The sequence below is a fragment of the Triticum dicoccoides genome, chromosome 6A (assembly GCF_002162155.2).
Source record: "Triticum dicoccoides isolate Atlit2015 ecotype Zavitan chromosome 6A, WEW_v2.0, whole genome shotgun sequence".
Lineage (NCBI taxonomy): Eukaryota > Viridiplantae > Streptophyta > Magnoliopsida > Poales > Poaceae > Triticum > Triticum dicoccoides.
Window position 1 is genome coordinate 494,124,820 of NC_041390.1, and position 19,189 is coordinate 494,144,008.

Sequence of the window (19,189 nt, forward strand, 5' to 3'; positions counted from 1 at the left end):
TGCGGACTGCTTGTGTAGTGGGAAATATTTATCCAAGAAAGCTCGTGATATCTCGTTCCAACTGAATGATCTTGATGGCAAGGATCGATACCAAGCACGAGCATCATCTCGGAGAGAGAATGTGAACAGCATGCACTTGATAACATCTTGAGGAACTCCATGATACTTTACTGTATCTGAATACTCCATCACTCGGAGCAAGTGCTCATAAGGGTCTTCAGTAGGCAGTCCTCCAAACTGTTGTTGTTGAACCAAAGCAATAAGACTAGGTTTCAGCTCGAAGTTCTCTGCCTCAATTGTTGGCCAAACCGGTCCTGTGATATAGCACTGACTTTTGGGCGTCCAAAGGTCACGAAGCAATGCCATCTTAACCGAGTGTAACTATAGAACAACCTGCAATTAGTTCAGATTTCCTACGCACACTCATAAACAGTAAACACTAGTCAGAAAGTTAGTATCCTAATAAGCCGAAGCAACAAAAAGTAAGAAGGTAAAAGAAGCACCGAAAAAGAAATACAGAGTGAATTAAACGATGAAATAAACTAAACCTAGTCTATAGCCTAACACAATCGCACGACGCTAGTCCCCGGCAACGGCGCCAAAATGATCTATTGAAAGTATAGTGGGGTTTTAACGCCCAAAGCTACGGATGCCGTGTTCTCCACAGGGACTAGGTGACGGCGACTATGCTCGGCTAAATCTAGGTCACCCGATGTTTGATGAAAATAGAAAATAATACCAACACCAACAAGGATCATCAACAAAGGGAATGACACAGAGGCAAAGGGAGATGAAGATTATCTTCACTTTCTCTTTTTGGTATTTTCATATCATTTTAGAAACTAAATACTGACACAGGACACCAGCATCTATAGAAAGAAAGTAACAAGTGATGATCACAAATATATCTAGCAGACATATATAAGAAAAGGAAGATGCATTTATATCACAGTCCTTTATAACACAAGTACTGAAGCTAAAACATATACTACAAAACTGAACAAGTTTCTTTGAAATAAGAGCAGTACACGAGTGACAACACATAAATGAACGAGATTATACAAACCACAAGACTAGTACCCACAGATCAACACAACAGTAATTAACAACTAAAAGTTACTAGTAGAAATTAACTAGTACAAGGAGAACAGACACACAGGGGTGAATACATTCATATGTGAGCAGAATATTAATACACCGAAGCAATTTCTAATAGATCAATTATCTCCCAAATTAACAATATATTCTACCAGTACCAAACTGAACAAATAACAAGTTGCTAGCTCTTATAAAATATGAATATATCAAGTACTAAACATCTCAAATTACATAAACTTCAGAGAGAATATCAGCAGTAGGGAGATGAGTGTGAAGGAGTAGAAGCAGATCACGGGGAAAAGGAACAGCAGCAGTTGATGTAGGTGAAGAGAAGCAGCAGCAACGGAGGATAGAGCAGCAGCAAGGTAGGGGAAGAAGCAGAGCTAGGGAAGCAGAGGAAGCAGCAGGGACGCAAGAAAAGGAGCAGCAGCAAAGACGTGGGAGAAGAAGCAGTAGAAGCAGCAGGTTCAGAGAAGGAGCATCAGCAAGGTTTGGGCAAGAAGAGAAGCAGCGGCAAGGTCGTGGAGAAGAGAGATAGCAGGAGGCGCTTGGAGAGTGGAGAAGGATGGCAGCAGGGCCACTCGCGTGGAGGAAGGTTGAGTGGTGGCGCGGTGAAGGCAGATGTAGCGGATGGTGGTGGTGATGCGGCGCTGGTGGATGCGTTGTTGGATGGGTGTGGAGTGGTGGATGGAGATGCAGTGGCGCACCACCACGCCGGCCTGACCGCCACGGCGGCCGGAGGTGGAGAAGGATGCAGGGGAAGGAGAGGGAGATGTCAGGCCTCATTTTGGGGATTGAGAGCGCTAGTGATTTGACCCCCTCGATCAGATCTTCCATTTGCACGTTGGCCCTCCTTCTTCCTTCTTTTGGCACAAGATGATCCCTCCACTTCTTAAGCTAGCCCCCCTAAGCTTTAATCTTCTTCAAGCTTGAGTCCCTCTTTCTTCTCTTCTTGCTCGTGATTTTGTTCCTCAATTCTTTCTAGACAGAAACTTGTAGATTATAGTGCCTTGTCGCACTTTTCTGCAAAAGAAACACAATGACTAATAAATGATTCATTATATGATTTTCGTGCAAATATTCAACTAAACTTAGCAAGAATAGATGGTCATAACTCAACGAATGGTATAATTCAATGCCAAAATTATGTATATGAAATGTGCTTATCAAGTTCCCCCACACTTAAATCTTTGCTTGTCCTCAAGCAAAGGAATATGACAAGAACTAGATAGTGAATTGTGAACTGACTGCAGAATGTCAAGTGAAGTAGATCTCTAAACAGTGCATGCTTCAGACTTAGTTAGTGAAAATTAATGGTAAGAGTGCTAGAAAGCAGTAGGACACTAGTAAACTCGACCATTTCTAACTTTTGCAATGATAAACGGAGATTAGCAAGTTCAAATGCTGACTGTGCCAAAAGGTTCCTAAAGAGAGCATGATCCCGAGAACAAAAGGAACTTGAATTAAATCACTTATTTGCAGAAATATAACATTGTGGTTGAACCACATATTAAATGTGAAGGAAGTAATCATAACATTTTACCAGTCTCACCAAAGGAGCATACCACCGATCCCGAGAACATGGTATACACCTGGCTCGACCAATTATTAGTTTTTTTAGTTTGTCTCCCCAAAGGAACATACCACCGATCCCGAGAGCATGGTATACACCTGGTTCGACAATCACAATTTTTTTAATATAATTAACTCCTATCCGATCCAACCAGATTTCACAAGCCACCGATCCAGGGAACATGACATGCTACTGTTAGGTAAGATCAGATAATTATTTATTCATTATTACTTATTTAACAAATGGATACAAAAAGGAAACAAGAATCATCACTCATCCAAGTCTGGTTCACATACTACCGATTCAGGGAACATAGCATGCTAGTCCATAGTGGTGAGTGATTGCTCTGAATGGGAACACATTGGGCACAAACTCATCATCTGACACTTAATGATCTAGGTATATCGTGGTAAAAGCAGAAAATGATTAAGTTTTCTAGTGAACTAGGGATTTGAGCACTCGAAACTAATAGCTTTCACTAATTTCAGCAAAGCAAGCAATATGTAGATCACTAGTTTACAAGGCATTCAGAAATCAAGTTACACTAATTCACATCAAGCACAATATGTCAAATAAAACTCAGCAGGACATCATTTAAGAAATGGCTCAAGCAACTCAAATATCAAATGATTTCAGCATCATCAACGGATGATATATTCAGATTGGGGTCATGAAACAGCTCACCGGGCTTTGATGGTGTAGCACTCGCTTGATCACTCTCTAAGCTGCGGTTCTTCTCCATTGCTTCCTCATGCATGCTCCAGCTTCACTCTTCTTCGCGTGAGCCCATTGCTTCTCCTCATCACCATGCCGTGAATCCACCAGGATCCCAGGGAATGTCACCTCGAACTCGGTCAACTCGCAGTAAATGGTGCACAAGCATCAACCTAAAAGAATACTCAACAACCAAGCCAATACAAGTGACAGAGAGAATGCCCTCTAAGTCATCGATAGAGTACCCTATCATATAAGTATATCTATTGGGCAAATCAAGAACATGTATCAACAACAAGTCACAGGGTGCATAGGCAATATCAGTGATATGACATAACTTATCCAGAAAGCTGACATAATACCTGAAATGGCCTTGGAGAAGTTTTATGACTACCTCAACTAAAGATACCATGGAAGGCATGGTAGTAGAAACTTCCACCGGGCTTGTATCGACAGGTGAAATAGTAGGGCTTTGCTCCTTGACATCTGAAGTGACCTCATCATGATCAACAGTGAAGATTTCCATGTCAGGCTCAAGCATTGAAGAATCGATGTGGCTAACATCATCAAAGGTGAACTTTTCCATATCTGGCTCTAGCAGCACATGATCAATATCAACCAAAGGTATCTCCTCAATATCAAAAGTAACTAACTGTAGCTCTGGTTCATCCACACAAGAATCATCACAATGCAAAACAGAATCTAGAATGCTAGTATCCATATGATCTGCAGTGTGTGTGTCAACTAGGATGGTGTCATCATCATCAAAGATAATCCATGAAAGCTCAATCTTGTCACACGGAGAAACTGGTTCCGGCTTTTGTGTAAGAGATTCTTGCTGAGATGAAGTGATTTGTTGCAAGCAAGCAACTGGGCCAGAGGTGGGCTTCTCGTTGTACCACTCAAGTTGGTGGAAGGCTATGTTCTCAATCAGCAGAAAAGCATCATCAAGTGTCTTGTTTGTAATAGCTCCACCCGCTGCCATATGAACGTAAGATCGAGTGTCCGAGGTCAATCCTCCATAGAATAGCTGCATCTCTATCCATCTCTCGAGCCCGTGGTTAGGACATCTCCTAAAGAAGGCTTCATACCTCTCCCAAGCATCATACAAGCTCTCGCCTTCACGCTGAACGAAGCTGAAGATCTCATCTCGAATTGCGGACTGCTTGTGTAGTGGGAAATATTTATGCAAGAAAGCTCATGATATCTCATTCCAACTGAATGATCTTGATGGCAAGGATCGATACCAAGCATGAGCATCATCTCAGAGAGAGAATGTGAACAGCATGCACTTGATAACATCTTGAGGAACTCCATGATACTTTACTGTATCTGAATACTCCATCACTCGGAGAAAGTGCTCATAAGGGTCTTCAGTAGGCAGTCCTCCAAGCTGTTGTTGTTGAACCAAAGCAATAAGACTAGGTTTCAGCTCGAAGTTCTCTGCCTCAATAGTTCGCCAAACCGGTCCTGTGATATAGCACTGACTTTTGGGCATGCAAAGGTCACGAAGCAATGCCATCTGAACCGAGTGTAACTATAGAACAACCTACAATTAGTTCAGATTTCCTACGCACACTCATAAACAGTAAACACTAGTCAGAAAGTTAGTATCCTAATAAGCCGAAGCAACAAAAAGTAAGAAGGTAAAAGAAGCACCGAAAAAGAAATACAGAGTGAATTAAACGATGAAATAAACTAAACCTAGTCTATAGCCTAACACAATCGCATGACGCTAGTCCCCGGCAACGGCGCCAAAATGATCTATCGAAAGTATAGTGGGGTTTTAACGCCCAATGCTACGGATGTCATGTTCTCCACAGGGACTAGGCGACGGCGACTATGCTCGGCTAAATCTAGGTCACCCGATGTTGAGTGATGAAAATAGAAAATAATACCAACACCAACAAGGATCATCAACAAAGGGAATGACACAGAGGCAAAGGGAGATGAAGATTATCTTCACTTTCTCTTTTTGGTATTTTCATATCATTTTAGAAACTAAATACTGACACAGGACACTAGCATCTACAGAAAGAAAGTAACAAGTGATGATCACAAATATATCTAGCAGACATATATAAGAAAAGGAAGATGCATTTATATCACAGTCCTTTATAACACAAGTACTGGAGCTAAAACATATACTACAAAACTGAACAAGTTTCTTTGAAATAAGAGCAGTACACGAGTGACAACACATAAATGAACAAGATTATACAAACCACAAGACTAGTACCCACAGATCAACACAACAGTAATTAACAACTAAAAGTTACTAGTAGAAATTAACTAGTAGAGGGAGAACAAACACACAGGGGTGAATACATTCATATGCTAGCAGAATATTAATACACCGAAGAAATTTCTAATAGATCAATTATCTCCCAAATTAACAATATATTTTACCAGTACCAAACTGAACAAATAACAAGTTGCTAGCTCTTATAAAATATGAATATATCAAGTACTAAACATCTCAAATTACATAAACTTCAGAGAGAACATCAGCAGTAGGGAGATGAGTGTGAAGGAGTAGAAGCAGATCACGGGGAAAAGGAACAACAGCAGTTCATGCGGGTGAAGAGAAGCAGCAGCAACGGAGGATAGAGCAGCAGCAAGGTAGGGGAAGAAGCAGAGCTAGGGAAGCAGAGGAAGAAGCAGGGATGCAAGAAAAGGAGCAGCAGCAAAGACGTGGGAGAAGAAGCAGTAGAAGCAGCAGGTTCAGAGAAGGAGCAGCAGCAAGGTTTGGGCAAGAAGAGAAGCAGCGGCAAGGGCGTGGAGAAGAGAGACAACAGGAGGCGCTTGGAGAGTGGAGAAGGATGGCAGCAGGGGCACTCGCCTTGAGGAAGGTTGAGTGGTGGCGCGGTGAAGGCAGATGCAGCGGATGGTGGTGCTGATGCGGCGCTGGTGGATGCGTTGTTGGATGGGTGTGGAGTGGTGGATGGAGATGCAGTGGTGCACCGCCACGCCGGCCGGACCGCCGCGGCGGCCGGAGGTGGAGAAGGATGCAGGGGAAGGAGAGGGAGATGTCAGGCCTCATTTTGGGGATTGAGAGCGCTAGGGATTTGACCCCCTCAATCAGATCTTCCATTTGCACGTTGTCCCTCCTTCTTCCTTCCTTTGGCACAAGATGATCCTTCCACTTCTTAAGCTAGCCCCCCTAAGCTTTAATCTTCTTCAAGCTTGAGTCCCTCTTTCTTCTCTTCTTGCCCGTGATATTGTTCCTCAATTCTTTCTAGACAGAAACTTGTAGATTATAGTGCCTTGTCGCACTTTTCTGCAAAAGAAACACAATGACTAATAAATGATTCATTATATGATTTTCATGCAAATATTCAACTAAACTTAGCAAGAATAGATGGGCATAACTCAACGAATGGTATAATTCAATGCCAAAATTATGTATATGAAATGTGCTTATCAAGTTCCCCCACACTTAAATCTTTGCTTGTCCTCAAGCAAAGGAATATGACAAGAACTAGATAGTGAATTGTGAACTGACTGCAGAATGTCAAGTGAAGTAGATCTCTAAACAGTGCATGCTTCAGACTTAGTTAGTGAAAATTAATGGTAAGAGTGCTTGAAAGTAGTAGGACACTAGTAAACTCGACCATTTTTAAACTTTTGCAATGATAAACGAAGATTAGCAAGTTCAAATGCTGACTGTGCCAAAAGGTTCCTAAAGAGAGGATGATCCCAAGAACAAAAGGAACTTGAATTAAATCACTTATTTGCAGAAATATAACATTGTGGTTGAACCACATATTAAATCACTTAGTTTCTTTTTGAGCTTTCATATACTTATAGCTCTATTGCATCCGTTGCATGGCAATCCCTACTCACTCACATTGATATCTATTGAAGGGCATCTCCATAGCCCGTTGATACGCCTAGTTGATGTGAGACTATCTTCTCCTTTTTGTCTTCTCCACAACCACCATTCTATTCCACCTATAGTGCTATATCCATGGCTCACGCTCATGTATTGCGTGAAGATTGAAAAAGTTAGAGTATGAAACAATTGCTTGGCTTGTCATCGGGGTTGTGCATGATTTAAATATTTTATGTGGTGAAGATAGAGCATAGCCAGACTATATGATTTTGTAGGGATAACTTTCTTTGGCCATGTTATTTTGAGAAGACATAATTGCTTTGTTAGTATGCTTGAAGTATTATTATTTTTATGTCAATATAAACTTTTGTATTGAATCCTTCTAATCTCAATATTCATACCACAATTAAGAAGATTTGCATTGAAATTATGCCAAGTAGCACTCCGCATCAAAAATTCTCTTTTTATCATTTACCTACTCAAGGACGAGCAGGAATTAAGCTTGGGGATGCCTGATACGTCTCCAATGTATCTATGATTTTTGATTGCTCCATGCTATATTGTCTACTATTTTGGACTATATTGGGCTTTATTTTCCACTTTTATATTATTTTTGGGACTAACCTATTAACCGGAGGCCCAACCCAGAATTGCTGTTTTTTGCCTATTTCAGTGTTTCGGAGAAACAGAATATCAAACGGAGTCCAAACGGAATAAAATCTTCGGGAACGTGATTTTCTCACCGAACATGATCCCGGAGACTTGGACCCTACTCCAAGGAGTCAAATAGGAGGTCATGAGGGTGGGGGCACGCCCCCTGCCTTGTGGGCCCCTCGGTGCTCCACCGACGTACTCCTTCCTCCTATATATACACACGTACCCCCAAACGATCAGAAAAAGAGCCAAAAACCGAATTCCACCGCCGCAACTTTCTGTATCCACGAGATCCCATCTTGGGGCCTGTTCCGGAGCTCTTCTGGACGAGGGCCGTCATCACAGAGGGCTTCTACATCATCCTAGCCCCTCCGATGAAGTGTGAGTAGTTTACCTCAGACCTTCGGGTCCATAGTTAGTAGCTAGATGGCTTCTTCTCTCTTTTTGGATCTCAATACAAAGTTCTCCCCCTCTCTTGTGGAGATCTATTCGATGTAATCTTCTTTTTGCGGTGTGTTTGTTGAGACCGATGAATTGTGGGTTTATGATCAAGTCTATCTATGAATAGTATTTGAATCTTCTCTGAATTCTTTTATGTATGATTGGTTATCTTTGCAAGCCTCTTCAAATTATCCGTTTGGTTTGGTCAACTAGATTGGTAGTTCTTGCCATGGGAGAAGTGCTTAGCTTTGGGTTCGATCTTACGGTGTCCTTTCCCAGTGACAGAAGGGGCAGCAAGGCACATATTGCATCGTTGCCATCGAGGATAACAAGATTTGGTAGTTCTTGCCATGGGAGAAGTGCTTAGCTTTGGGTTTATTTCATATTGCATGAATTTATCTCTCTACATCATGTCATCTTGCTTAAGGCGTTACTCTGTTTTTAACTTAATACTCGAGATGCATGCTGGATAGCGGTAGTAGTAGATGCAGAATCGTTTCGATCTACTTGTCACGGACGTGATGCCTATATACATGATCATGCCTAGATATTCTCATAACTATGCTCAATTCTGTCAATTGCTCAACAGTAATTTGTTCACCCACCATAGAATACTTATGCTCTTGAGAGAAGCCACTAGTGAAACCTATGGCCCCCGGGTCTATTCTCATCATATCAATCTCCATCACTTTAATCTTGCTTTGCTTTTTTACTTTGCCTTTACTTTTTACTTTGCATCTTTATACCAAAAATACCAAAAATATTATATCTATCAGATCTCACTCTCGTAAGTGACCGTGAAGGGATTGACAACCCCTAATCGCGTTGGTTGTGAGTAGCTATCGTTTTGTGCAAGAACGAGGGACTTGAGCGTGGCCTCCTACTGGATTGATACCTTGGTTCTCAAAAACTGAGGGAAATACTTACGCTACTCTGGTGCATCATCCCTTCCTCTTCGGGGAAAACCAATGCTATCTCAAGACATAGCAGTAGCGCAACCTCAAATCCATCTTGGAAAAGACTGAGGATCCAGCGAGCTGATCATACAGATCGTTGATCCTGGGAAGCGGATACTTGTTCTTGATAGTGACCAAGTTGACAGGTCGGTAATCTACAACCATCCGATCCGTTCCATCCTTCTTCTTAATGAAGAGGACGGGGCAAGCCCAAGGAGAGGGACTAGGACGGATGAAACCCTTTTTCAAGGATTCATCGAGTTGCTTCTTAAGCTCGGCTAGTTCTAAGGGTGCTATCTTTAGGGTCTTCTAGAAATTGGGACGGTTCCTGGAACAAGGTCTATCACAAACTCGACACCCCTGTCAGGTGGAACACCTGGCAGTTCTTCTGGAAAGACATCCGGGAAGTCTCGAACTACCGGAATATCTTCAAGGTCTGGAAGGGGGTTGGCATTTAGGGAGTAAAGCTGGCGTTTGGTCACTCGAGTTAAGAAGTTGACTGTCTAGCCCAATGGGTGAGTAAGTTGAAAATTTCTAGTAGAGAAATCAATCTTAGCATAATGGGCTGACATCCAGTCCATACCCAAGATGATGTTTATGTCCGAGGACTTGAGAGCTATTAAGGATGCAAGGAAGACAAGTCTATCCAGAAGAATTTCATTCCCATGGCTTACTCTGGAGGTTTGCCATCTAAAGCCAGGGGTTTGAATTTCCATGGTAGTGTGCATGTCACAGAATGTCGTGTTATGCAATCGAGCATAGCTCTCAGATATGAATGAATGAGATGCTCCAGTATCGAAAAGAACAGATGCCTGATGGCAATTAACAAGGAGCGTACCAAGGACGATGTTAGGATCATCATGAGCCTCCTCAGCTGAGACATAGTTGACATGGCCACGTGTAGTGGCGGCTGGCTTGGCGTAGAATGTCTTTCCCGCTGGCTTACCACGGCCAATGGACTTTCCAGACTGGTTGGGGTTGTTGTTCTGGGGACACTCTCGACTCTAGTGACCCGGCTCTCCACACTTGAAACATGTCACAACATTGGGGTGTGGAGCAGCATTAGCAGCGGGGTCATTGTCGGTGTCAAAACCGGCGGATCTCGGGTAGGCGGTCCCGAACTGTGCGTCTAAGGTGGATGGTAACAGGAGGCCGGGACATGATGTTTTACCCAGGTTCGGTCCCTCTTGATGGAGGTAAAACCCTACGTCCTTCTTGATTTATTCTTGATGATATGAGTATTACAAGAGTTGATCTACCATGAGCTCGGAGAGGCTAAACCCGAGAAGCTAGCCTATGGTATGATTGTTGTTGTCCTACGGACTAAACCCTCTGGTTTATATAGATACCGGAGAGGGTTAGGGTTACACAAGGTCGGTTACAAAGGAGGAAATATCCATATCCGTATTGCCTAGCTTGCCTTCCACGCCAAGTAGAGTCCCATACAGACACGAGACGAAGTCTTCAATTTAGTATCTTCATAGTCCAATAGTCCGGCAAAAGGATATAGTCCGGCTGTCCGGAGACCCCCTAATCCAGGACTCCCTCAGTAGCCCCTGAACCAGGCTTCAATAACGATGAGTCCGGCGCGCAGTATTGTCTTCGGCATTGCAAGGCGGGTTCCTCCTCCGAATACATCATGGAAGAATTTGAATACAAGGATAGTGTCCGACCCTGCAAAATAAGTTCCACATACCACCATAGAGAGAATAATATTTCCAAAAATCTAATCTGCTGACACGTTTTGGCAACATGACATTATGCCATGGCCCGATAATTATTCGAACCGTTTCCTTTAACTAGGCCCGCACATAACGCGAGGCAGTTTCTTGACACGTCTTGTCAAAGCAGAGATCGTGTTCCCCTTATTACGGGATTCTCATCAATACGGGCGTGGGTAACCCAACCGCGCCATCGATTACGACGCTTGGGGGATAAGCGAGTTTTACCAGGCTAGTGGGGGCGCATAGTTTCGGCCGCCCTTATAAAGGGACAAGGTTTAACCTTTTTTCTACCCACGCCTTCTTCCTCCTTGCTCATCCACTCTTGCGCACTCAAGCTCCAACGCCCAAGCCCACATCCTTCCCCTCAACCTTCTTCAATCATGTCCGGAGCGGGAGGCAAATGGATGGGTTCCTCTGTTACGGAGGGACACATCAAGAAGCTACGCGGAGCCGGATACTTGGCTGCGAATATAGCGCATCGGCTGCCCGCTGCAGGGCAGATCGTTCCTACCTCTGAACCTCATGAGAGGGTAGTTTTCCTCCACCACTTCCTCCGTGGACTGGGGTTTCCCCTCCATCCATTCGTCCGTGGTCTCATGTTCTACTACGGTCTGGACTTTCATGATCTGGCCCCGAACTTCGTCCTCAACATTTCGGCGTTCATCGTTGTGTGTGAGGCTTTCCTCCGCATCCGACCCCACTTCGGCCTATGGTTAAAGACCTTCAATATCAAGCCGAAGGTAGTGGGCAGCCAACAAGCAGAATGCGGCGGAGCCATGGTGGGCAAGATGCCCAACGTTATATGGCTTGAAGGCTCCTTCGTAGAGACCATAAAGGGGTGGCAATCGGTGTGGTTCTACATCACCGAGCTGCGCGACACCAAATGGGTGGCTGCCCCCAAGTTTCGATCCGAATTCCCCACACGGCTCACTTCCTGGAAAGGGAAGGGCTTGTTGTGGGGTTCATTGGTGGAGCTGGACGGACTCCAGAAATGTATCCTGAACATGGCAAGCAAGAAGCTCAAGCTTGTCAACATAGTCCAGGTTATGCTCGTCCGCTGGATCCTCCCGTGCCAATAACGGGACTTCAACTTGTGGGAGTTCGACCCAGCCCAGCAACAGACTCTGAGCGAGCTCTTCGACACGACGCACAAGGATGTCTGGAAGGTGCTATTCAAGGGCGCAGAGGTCCCTCCCTCTCTCACCGAGGATCGCGGGTTAAGAGCAAAGCACCGAGCGCATTCGGTGAGTTCCATACATCTGGTAGGATATCTATTTCCCCTAGCTTAACCATGTGCGGGGTCTGATCTTCATGCCTTTGACAGGACTGGGTGGAGACGTCGGGGCAGATTAACTGTCCGGCCCCTCTGCCCGAAGACACTACGGACGCTCTCCTGACAGAGATGCTGACTCCGGCTCCTTACAAGGTGCCGGAGAATACCAAGAAGGCCAAGGGAACCCGAAAGAGCTCCCGGCGCCAGGTGTTATCGGACTCATCGTCCGATAACTCCGCGACCCACTCCTCCCTCGAAGACGAGGAGGAAGATGAAGATGTTCCCCCTCTAGTTGAGGGAGACAAGAAAAGGAAGGCCGCCCCTACTGGGGGGGGGCAAAGGGTCCAAGAGGGGAAGGACTCTCCTTCCGGACTACTCCACCACCGCCGCCGAAGGCGAAGATGAGTGGCTGCTTAGGGCCAAGCCCCTGGCGAAGTTGTAAGTATTCGGATACCAGAGTAACTCATAGCATTCCTTTGTCGCACTGCTTCTCCAAACGCTGAATTATGATTGTGCAGACCGCCCCGAGGGCTCCGAGTTCGGCCCTCAGCCGAACACCGCGCAGGAACCTCCAGTGGTTCCGGACTCGGGCAGGCAGCCTCCGTCCAAGAGGGGAAAGACGCCTATGCCGGTGTCCTCTGCCCATCCAGAGGCACCGGACAATCTACTGGGAGCGCTTCGCAGCGCTTCCATTGACGAAGAGCACCGCACTATTATGAGTGCGGTGGTCCAGAAGGTTCAGTCCGCCAAGAGCGGACTGACTGAAGCCTGTGCTAGCCTTCTAACAGGCTTTGAGGTAAGTTTTTGAAATATAGGAGAAATACTACCGCATAGACAGTAGCCCCTGATGCTCTATTCGGTGTTCACAAAGAAAGGCCCAACAGAGGATCGAACAATATCGCAGGAGTCTAATATAAGTATGTCTATATGCGTATGCAGGCTTCGCTGCAGGCCTCTGCCGCACTAACTGCGGAGGTCGCCGCACTGAAGTAGGACCTTAAAGGGTCCAAGGAAGAGCTCGGCCTTGCCAAGAGGTAGCTCGAGGAGAACAAAGGTAAGTAGTACCTAGTATATGGATCTATATAAAAGGAAAGCGATTGCAAAATGACAGGATTATCGTAAATTTGCCTGGGGCCACGACCGAGGTGGCTACCCTGAAGCAAGCGCTATCCGAGACCGAAAACAAAGCGGCCGAGGAGCGCACCGAGCGGGAGAGGCATGAGGCACGGGTGGGCGAGGTGCAGCAAGAGCTCCATGCTCTCGTGACGAAGCACAAGGCGCTAGAGCTTGACTTGAAGACACGAGAGTCCGAGCTTGCCACGGCCCTTGAGAGTGCAAAGAGTGCCAAGGCCGAAGCCCAAAAGGCCCTCCAGGAGATTGATGCGATGAAGAAGATAGCGGTGGGTAAGGCATTCTATATGCAAAGTAAGCATGTGAAAGTAAATTACTTGTTACTTACCCGAATCCGGAGCTCTCCAGGAGCATTCGCGGATTTGCCCCACAGCGTGTCGGATGCCGCAAAATTTTACTGGGCCGAGGAGGGAAGCTCGACGGAGAAGTTGTTCTGGTCCCATTATACTGGGACCGAACACCCAATACCTATGAGAGACCAGCTAAAGCAGCTGGTCGAGCTACACAAGGCAGCCGAACAGGCCATGAAGGGCTTGATAGTCCGGATGTGGCCTGGCGACGCCCTTCCCAACAGCTACTTCGGCTTGGTGAGGCGGCTTGTGGATGCCTGCCCACGGCTGGAAGTTATCAAGCGGTCCGTTTGCATCGAAGGTGCACGCCGGGCTTTCGCCCTGTGAAGGTACAATGGGCCAAGTTGGACAATGTGAAGCTAATCAAGGAAGGGCCGCCGGAGGGCAAGGAGCATCGCCACCCCGAGATGTACTATGAGGGTGTCCTGAAGGGTGCCCGTCTCGTAGCGGACGAGTGTACAAAAGATATAATATTTGAGTGAACTCGCTTGTGTAATCCTGTAATCATGAAAACTTGTTCATATGCGCTATGCAACGCTTGTTTGAATTTAAAATATTACCTTCTATTCGGTTGTTTATCAAATCTGAGAGATGGCTAGCCGTCGGCTTCTACCCCCATGACACGAGTGCTGGGGTGTTCGGGATAAACCTGAGCACTCTTGTTCCCATTTTTGGGTCCTTCGAGGGAGGTGCTCAGCACAACGAACAAGGCAATCAGACTATAATGCATTATCACTCTCACTTAGCCACAGAATTCTATAATTTTAAATATCGGCGAAGCACCTAGTATTCGGAAGGCCGAATCTGGGGCGCGATACACGCCTTAAGCTGGACATGGCCGACTCCTCGATCTAAGCGACATAAGTCTTTAAGGACTCGAAAACCTCTCGAACAGCGACCAGTCTCTCGCCTTATCATGACAGTTAGTTTTAGCTTTCTCTACTGAGGTGCTTAGCCCAGCAGAACCGAGGCACAATCACAGTAGTTCTCCCAGTGCTACCTTAGCCGATATAGCGGAACGTAAGGTACCAAAACATGGGAGCCGAGCAAACCCAACTATTGACCCAAGACATGATTCGGAGTTGATGCATATAATGCTATAAGTTCGGGGTGCCGCACTGCCGAAAGTGTTCGGACTTCTCACGCCGTACTGTGGGGTATGCTTGAGCCCCTAGCGTATTGGTGATCTATTGAAACTATAGTGGGGTTTTAACGCCCAAAGCTACGGATGTCATGTTCTCCACAGGGACTAGGCGACGGCGACTATGCTCGGCTAAATCTAGGTCACACAATGTTGAGTGATGAAAATAGAAAATAATACCAACACCAAAAAGGATCATCAACAAAGGGAATGACACAGAGGCAAAGGGAGATGAAGATTATCTTCACTTTCTCTTTTTGGTATTTTCATATCATTTTAGAAACTAAATACTGACACAGGACACTAGCATCTACAGAAAGAAAGTAACAAGTGATGATCACAAATATATCTAGCAGACATATATAAGAAAAGGAAGATGCATTTATATCACAGTCCTTTATAACACAAGTACTGGAGCTAAAACATATACTACAAAACTGAACAAGTTTCTTTGAAATAAGAGCAGTACACGAGTGACAACACATAAATGAACGAGATTATACAAACCACAAGACTAGTACCCACAGATCAACACAACAGTAATTAACAACTAAAAGTTACTAGTAGAAATTAACTAGTACAAGGAGAACAGACACACAGGGGTGAATACATTCATATGTGAGCAGAATATTAATACACCGAAGCAATTTCTAATAGATCAATTATCTCCCAAATTAACAATATATTCTACCAGTACCAAACTGAACAAATAACAAGTTGCTAGCTCTTATAAAATATGAATATATCAAGTACTAAACATCTCAAATTACATAAACTTCAGAGAGAACATCAGCAGTAGGGAGATGAGTGTGAAGGAGTAGAAGCAGATCACGGGGAAAAGGAACAGCAGCAGTTGATGTGGGTGAAGAGAAGCAGCAGCAACGGAGGATAGAGCAGAAGCAAGGTAGGGGAAGAAGCAGAGCTAGGGAAGCAGAGGAAGCAGCAGGGACGCAAGAAAAGGAGCAGCAGCAAAGACGTGGGAGAAGAAGCAGTAGAAGCAGCAGGTTCAGAGAAGGAGCATCAGCAAGGTTTGGGCAAGAAGAGAAGCAGTGGCAAGGTCGTGGAGAAGAGAGATAGCAGGAGGCGCTTGGAGAGTGGAGAAGGATGGCAGCAGGGCCACTCGCGTGGAGGAAGGTTGAGTGGTGGCGCGGTGAAGGCAGATGCAGCGGATGGTGGTGGTGATGCGGCGCTGGTGGATGCGTTGTTGGATGGGTGTGGAGTGGTGGATGGAGATGCAGTGGCGCACCACCACGCCGGCCTGACCGCCACGGCGGCCGGAGGTGGAGAAGGATGCAGGGGAAGGAGAGGGAGATGTCAGGCCTCATTTTGGGGATTGAGAGCGCTAGTGATTTGACCCCCTCGATCAGATCTTCCATTTGCACGTTGGCCCTCCTTCTTCCTTCTTTTGGCACAAGATGATCCCTCCACTTCTTAAGCTAGCCCCCCTAAGCTTTAATCTTCTTCAAGCTTGAGTCCCTCTTTCTTCTCTTCTTGCTCGTGATTTTGTTCCTCAATTCTTTCTAGACAGAAACTTGTAGATTATAGTGCCTTGTCGCACTTTTCTGCAAAAGAAACACAATGACTAATAAATGATTCATTATATGATTTTCGTGCAAATATTCAACTAAACTTAGCAAGAATAGATGGTCATAACTCAACGAATGGTATAATTCAATGCCAAAATTATGTATATGAAATGTGCTTATCAAGTTCCCCCACACTTAAATCTTTGCTTGTCCTCAAGCAAAGGAATATGACAAGAACTAGATAGTGAATTGTGAACTGACTGCAGAATGTCAAGTGAAGTAGATCTCTAAACAGTGCATGCTTCAGACTTAGTTAGTGAAAATTAATGGTAAGAGTGCTAGAAAGCAGTAGGACACTAGTAAACTCGACCATTTCTAACTTTTGCAATGATAAACGGAGATTAGCAAGTTCAAATGCTGACTGTGCCAAAAGGTTCCTAAAGAGAGCATGATCCCGAGAACAAAAGGAACTTGAATTAAATCACTTATTTGTAGAAATATAACATTGTGGTTGAACCACATATTAAATGTGAAGGAAGTAATCATAACATTTTACCAGTCTCACCAAAGGAGCATACCACCGATCCCGAGAACATGGTATACACCTGGCTCGACCAATTATTAGTTTTTTTAGTTTGTCTCCCCAAAGGAACATACCACCGATCCCGAGAGCATGGTATACACCTGGTTCGATAATCACAATTTTTTTAATATAATTAACTCCTATCCGATCCAACCAGATTTCACAAGCCACCGATCCAGGGAACATGACATGCTACTGTTAGGTAAGATCAGATAATTATTTATTCATTATTACTTATTTAACAAATGAATACAAAAAGGAAACAAGAATCATCACTCATCCAAGTCTGTTTCACATACTACCGATTCAGGGAACATAGCATGCTAGTCCATAGTGGTGAGTGATTGCTCTGAATGGGAACACATTGGGCACAAACTCATAATCTGACACTTAATGATCTAGGTATATCATGGTAAAAGCATAAAATGATTAAGTTTTCTAGTGAACTAGGGATTTGAGCACTCGAAACTAATAGCTTTCACTAATTTCAGCAAAGCAAGCAATATGTAGATCACTAGTTTACAAGGCATTCAGAAATCAAGTTACACTAATTCACATCAAGCACAATATGTCAAATAAAATTCAGTGGGACATCATTTAAGAAATGGCTCAAGAAACTCAAATATCAAATGATTTCAGCATCATCAATGGATGATATATTAAGATTGGGGTCATGAAACACCTCACCGGGCTTTGATGGTGTAGCACTCGCTTGATCACTCTCTAAGCTGTGGTTCTTCTCCATTGCTTCCTCGTGCATGCTCCAGCTTCACTCTTCTTCGCGTGTGCCCATTGCTTCTCCTCATTACCATGCCGTGAATCCACCAGGATCCCAGGGAATGTCATCTCGAACTCGGTTAACTCACAGTAAATGGTGCACAAGCATCAACCTAAAAGAACACTCAACAACCAAGCCAATACAAGTGACAGAGAGAATGCCCTCTAAGTCATCAATAGAGTACCCTATCATATAAGTATATCTATTGGGCAAATCAGGAACATGTATCAACAACAAGTCACAGGGTGCATAGGCAATATCAGCGATATGACATAACTTATCCAGAAAGCTGACATAATACCTAAAATGGCCTTGGAGAAGTTTTATGACTACCTCAACTAAAGATACCATGGAAGGCATGGTAGTAGAAACTTCCACCGGGCTTGTATCGACAAGTGAAATAGTAGGGCTTTGCTCCTTGACATCTGAAGTGACCTCATCATAATCAACAGTGAAGATTTCCATGTCAGGCTCAAGCATTGAAGAATCGATGTGGCTAACATCATCAAAGGTGAACTTTTCCATATCTGGCTCTAGCAGCACATGATCAATATCAACCAAAGGTATCTCCTCAATATCAAAAGTAACTAACTGTAGCTCTGGTTCATCCACACAAGAATCATCACAATGCAAAACAGAATCTAGAATGCTAGTATCCATATGATCTGCAGTGTGTGTGTCAACTAGGATGGTGTCATCATCATCAAAGATAATCCATGAAAGCTCAATCTTGTCACACGGAGAAACTGGTTCCGGCTTTTGTGTAAGAGATTCTTGCTGAGATGAAGTGATTTGTTGCAAGCAAGCAACTGGGCCAGAGGTGGGCTTCTCGTTGTACCACTCAAGTTGGTGGAAGGCTATGTTCTCAATCAGCAGAAAAGCATCATCAAGTGTCTTGTTTGTAATAGCTCCACCCGCTGCCATATGAACGTAAGATCGAGTGTCCGAAGTCAATCCTCTATAGAATAGCTGCATCTCTATCCATCTCTCGAGCCCGTGGTTAGGACATCTCCTAAAGAAGGCTTCATACCTCTCCCAAGCATCATACAAGCTCTCGCCTTCACGCTGAACGAAGCTGAAGATCTCATCTCGAATTGCGGACTGCTTGTGTAGTGGGAAATATTTATGCAAGAAAGCTCATGATATCTCATTCCAACTGAATGATCTTGATGGCAAGGATCGATACCAAGCATGAGCATCATCTCAGAGAGAGAATGTGAACAGCATGCACTTGATAACATCTTGAGGAACTCCATGATACTTTACTGTATCTGAATACTCCATCACTCGGAGCAAGTGCTCATAAGGGTCTTCAGTAGGCAGTCCTCCAAACTGTTGTTGTTGAACCAAAGCAATAAGACTAGGTTTCAGCTCGAAGTTCTCTGCCTCAATAGTTCGCCAAACCGGTCCTG

General features: G+C 44.6%; 2 non-coding genes across 2 annotated transcripts; both read left to right on the plus strand.

Moving 5' to 3' along the window:
- The first annotated feature begins 4,437 nt into the window (after window positions 1–4,437).
- On the plus strand, window positions 4,438–4,541 carry LOC119319726. The gene has a single exon (XR_005154593.1). It is a non-coding gene; the product is annotated as a small nucleolar RNA R71 (small nucleolar RNA).
- Window positions 4,542–18,768: 14,227 nt separating this feature from the next.
- On the plus strand, window positions 18,769–18,872 carry LOC119319727. The gene has a single exon (XR_005154594.1). It is a non-coding gene; the product is annotated as a small nucleolar RNA R71 (small nucleolar RNA).
- The last annotated feature ends 317 nt before the right edge of the window (window positions 18,873–19,189 follow it).